The sequence below is a fragment of the Tupaia chinensis genome, unplaced genomic scaffold (genome assembly GCF_000334495.1).
Source record: "Tupaia chinensis unplaced genomic scaffold, TupChi_1.0 Scaffold000685_1, whole genome shotgun sequence".
Classification (NCBI taxonomy): Eukaryota; Metazoa; Chordata; class Mammalia; order Scandentia; family Tupaiidae; genus Tupaia; species Tupaia belangeri.
The window spans coordinates 1,006,696-1,011,568 of record NW_006160208.1 but is presented as its reverse complement, the minus strand read 5'-3'; the positions used below and the strand labels follow the sequence as shown (position 1 = coordinate 1,011,568).

Below are 4,873 nucleotides of genomic sequence, written 5' to 3'. Positions count from 1 at the left end.
GGAGAACGGAGAAGAAGGGCTTGCAGCATGGCTTCCCCTGGGGAGTGATTTCTCACTCTCCCTCTTACTGTCTCTCTCTGGCAAGCCCACACCCCTATGCCAAAAACCTTAAGCAAACAAACAAAAAATTATAATTTTTAGCCTACCAGTTTGTTGGTGGAAAAGAAACTTTTCTGAAATCATCTGACAACATTTTTGTGGTTGCTGATTTAAGCAGCAGTTGAAGTTTATCAAGATGGCTGCCTATTCCTTTTAATTCTCTCAAATGTGCTTTCTCATATCAGATGTAACTGAAATTTACCTAAAGAAATTACTCAAGACCCATGGCCTAGAAAAATAAAACAAGCTTAAATGAAAGTAAAATATAGGCGACAAATAATTTATATTAATACAGGAATGGTGGGAGGTGTTAAGAGTATTTTATTAGCTTTATGACCCAGAAAAAAAAAAAAGAAAGAAAGAAAAAGTAAAGTTTACTATGAGAATATCACTGTTTAAACTGTTCCTTTCGTGGCTAGTCTGAATTTGTTATCAGATTATTTTAGTCCCAAAATGTTCAAGTAGGTGACGGTTCATGAGCTGTAGCTCAACGAAATCATTACATAAAACTACTGAATTACTTTAATGCTTGATGCCTTCACAAGTTTGCAATAACATGGAAAACATCTCTTCTAAAAACCACTTCTTAAAGAAAGTCTGGGAGTTGACTTTTCCAGAAACATGGCTACACATGTTTGCATATCTGGGAAAAAGATTGAGACCCGAGGCTGCATTTGAAGGACAAGGTGGCATTGTTGTTATACCTTGTTAAATGTTTAAATGTACAGCCTACACCACCCTTTATGAGAGCTAAAATGTGCCAAAGAACAAAAATCCTTTTCCTAGAGCACTTATGTTCTAGAGGCACAAAGAGATAGAGCCAAAAATATCCACAGGAAAGTTCTAGAAGTCTCTGGAATTCAAAAGCCTGCTCATTAGGTAAGTTTCCAAACCTGCTGAAGCTGTCCACATGTGGACTTGGGGAGTATGACATATCTTCAGATATGGCTGGGGGTCCTTCTGTCAGGTATGGCTGTCTGTCTTTCTGGCTTGAGAACTATAACTATATATTTTGTTGTCACCTCTTGTGGGTCAAATGTCTGGTGACTACTAGACATTAGTGATTAGGGAGGAAGGAACTGAGTGGTGAAATCCCACATATTCCCTCATTTTCCAGGTCTAGGGGACTAAGGAATATTACAGGCTGGAGGGAAGGAAAGTCTTCCATTGTACCATCTGCCCTTGACAATCTACTTCTGGAAGCCAGGGTCTCCAGATGACAGAGTTCTAAAAAGGAGGAGGACTATTCTTAGATAACTGTAGTTAAATTTATATTGAAAGACAGAAGTGATTGAATAAGCTTTGAAGAACCTTTGATGGTTCCCAGGAGGGGCAAAGTGGACAGTCTGTGAGAAGAAGACAGTCCAGGAGAGAAGCCCTGCAGGGACACCTCGGGCAGTGAGGTTGGTGGGGCTGAGAACGTCTCAGCATGGGCACTTTCTACCAGGTTATCTCGGAGAGCACACTTAGCCTCTCTTAATTTCAGCCTCATGAAGTGGAGATAAGCAGCTGGGTCGTGGCACAGCAATAACACAACTGGACTCACATGGGAAGGTCCTGGGTTCATACCCTGAAACGTCCCTGCACATGCCATGGACAGGTGCCCATGATCCAGGCCAGCTGGGACTGGGTGTGAACTGTGGCATAAAGACCCTACTGGGGGGCCTGTCTCTCTGCCTTCTCTCTCACTCATAGAATAAATGAACTTCATATTTTAAAATGGAGATAAAAAGGGGCCAGCAGGTGGCGAGGTGCTTAAGGCACTGGACTACCACACAGCGGACCATGGTTTGAGTTCCAGACCCATCAGCTTCAAAATCATGCTGAAGATTGATCTCTGATACCTGAAAGCTGACAGCTTCTTTGCATCCAAGAGGCTGCTCCCCGATGACTCTGCAGCTGTCACCATGCCACACCATGCCACAAAAGGAGTATGCTGAATTATATGGTAACCACTATGGATACCTTTTGGGTTACCATGAGAAAAAAGAGAAAGAAGGAAAGTTGGAGGCTCATGAACAAAGAAGGCAAAAATAATGATTGGTCTGAAGGCTAAGCTCTATCATAAACAGCACCAAGCTGAGAAAATACAAATGAAAAAGACTATCGAGATGCATGAAAAGAGGCCCATCAAACAAAGGAGTGATGAAAAGACTCCACAAGGAGCAGGACCTGCAGATCTGCTGGACAGAGAAAGACAGGCCCGAGCTAAAGTACATTTCAATAGGATGAAACAAAAACGGAAAGAGAAAGCGGGAAAATGGGAAGTCCCTCTACCCAAAGTTCAAGCCCAGGGAGAAACAGAAGTATTAAAAGTTATTCGAACAGGAAAGAGAAAGAAGAAGGCATGGAAGAGGATGGTTACCAAAGTCTGCTTCGTTGGAGATGGCTTTACTAGAAAACCACCTAAACAGTAAAGATTCCTTAGGCCAATGGGCTTACGTTTCAAGAAGGCCCACGTGACACATCCTGAACTGAAAGCCACCTTCTGCCTGCCAAAACTCGGTGTAAAGAAGAATCCCTCATCCCCACTAAATACAACTTTGGGTGTTAACACCAAAGGTACTGTCATTGAGGCGAACATGAGCCAGTTGGGCCTTGTGACACAAGAGGCAAGGTTATTTGGGGAAATATGCCCAAGTTACTAACAATCCTGAAAATGATGGATGCATAAATGCTGTCTTACTGGTTTGATAGCAGCTGCATACAAGTAACTCCTTGTAATTTTTCAAGATGATACACCAATCTGGAAAACCATCATGATTGGTGTTTTTTTGTTTGTTTGTTTGTTTGTTTGTTTGCTATAGGGCGCATGCGCTCACCAGACAGACAGAGAGAGACAGAGAGACAGAAAGTGAGACATCACCCCCCGGGGGGGGATGGCCATGCCGCAATCCCTTCTCCTCCATTCTTCTCTTGGGATCTTGGGCACACATGCACACGCGCCCAGCGTGAGTTTTAAGCCACTGGGTCCAGGACGCGAACCGCGGTCGACTACGTGAGAGTCCAGCGACATAGCCATTATGCTAACTGCTAGTTCTGAATATAGCTGGTCTTACATGTCTGCAGTCATCAAAAGATTATTTGTTAAATTGTACAAAAACATTAAAGTGACCTGGTTTAAAAAAAAAAAAATCATGCTAGGCATGTATGTGTGTGTGCCCAAAATTCAGAGAGGAGAATGGAGAAGGGACTGCAGCATGGCCATTCCTCTGGAGGGCAGCAGGGAGTGATTTCTCACTTTCTCTCTGTCTCTCTTTGGTGAACACACACACCCCATGGCAAAAACCAAAAAAAAAAAAAGAAAAGAAAAGAAAGAAAATGGAGATAAGAAGACCGTCACTGAGTTCCTGGGATGATTAAATACAACAATGTACATACTTCAGACTGTAACAGGATAGCAAGCATGCATTAAATGAGCAAGCAACAATAATGTGGTCGGCCACCATCAGGAGGGTACAGGAAACCTTCCAGGCTCATGGTTTATGGGGCTTGACCCTCCCTGACCAGCACCAGAACGCACTACCAGCATGTCGGTCGTTGAGAACACGTGAGGGGAGAAGTCTGAGGACCGGCCCACTCTGGAGGGCAAAGCCCTGAGCCCTGGGCTACCCTTGGGACAGCCTTCACCCTACACAGATCATACCAGCATGCTACACGTCAGTCTATCAGTGAAGGGCAGCTGGGGACCCCGAGTCCCAAGGTCCTGTCCAGATCTAATATCCTCAGCTCCGACTTGTGACCTAGACCCGCAGCCTTCTCACTGACAGACCCCTGAATTCAGAGTCTAGCCAGGCAAGAAGGTAGACATGAAGGCTGCTTGAGCAAGTAGGGGTCCCCTCCCTGCCTCCAGGCAAGGCCAATGAGGCCTGAGGGGAGCACCCAGCTCAATTTGAAGGAGGAAGCACCACCAGCCTCAAAAGTCATTTTAAGGGGCCCCAACCCAGGCCCTGTGACATCGAAGTACACACTCAGAAAGGGGCAAGGCTGTGAGCCAGGACCTTCAAAGCACAGTCCGGATCACCCTCCCGCCCGCTCTGAAGGGTCATAGGCGAAACATCCCATTTTCTGCACAGATTAAGCCTGCCATGCTCCAGCATGAATAATACCAGTGTAATGCCTTCATTGTACTTCACAGATCGTCTACCTGCTAGCACAGGTTTCCACCTATTAAGACGGAGAGGAAAGCGAAGCCATTAACTGCATTCCGTGAAGGACCATATGGCTACACACGGGCAGCCGGCCAGCGAAGGTTCCAACCAAGCTGCTGTGTACGAGGCAAGCGCAAAATGAAGTCGTTACACTCTATTGGATTAGCATCAGGGAGGGAGGGCCAGGAAGTCAACAGCATCGTAAAAAGAAAAAACCCGGGCTTCATCTTTTCCATCTTCTGGGTTCAGGGTTACCTTGAACATCTCAAAAACCACAATTGGAATCACCCAGATTGGATGGTACTCACAGCTTAAGTTATTCAACCAGCATGCTTTAAAACTAAGTATGAAAAATTTCAGTCCTTTGCAAGATACCCAATAATGTATAATAACCATATACTGGTAGGTATAAATAAGCAGGCAAACCAAAACAAACTCGCAACCAAGACTCTTGCTTTCTTTACTCAAAATTCAAAACTATAAAAGAATAAAAGGTAAATAGCTACATTTAGGTTTTTGTGGGGTTGCTTAGGTTTTTGCCATAGGGCACATGCATTTACTAGGGTAGAGATAGAAAGTGGGAAATCACCCCCCAGGAGGGATGGCCACACTGCAATCTTTTC

General features: G+C 44.6%; 1 pseudogene; it reads left to right on the top strand.

The window, feature by feature from the left end:
- The first annotated feature begins 2,016 nt into the window (after window positions 1–2,016).
- Window positions 2,017–2,793, top strand: LOC102491390 (ribosome biogenesis protein NSA2 homolog pseudogene; annotated as a pseudogene).
- Window positions 2,794–4,873: the final 2,080 nt, after the last annotated feature.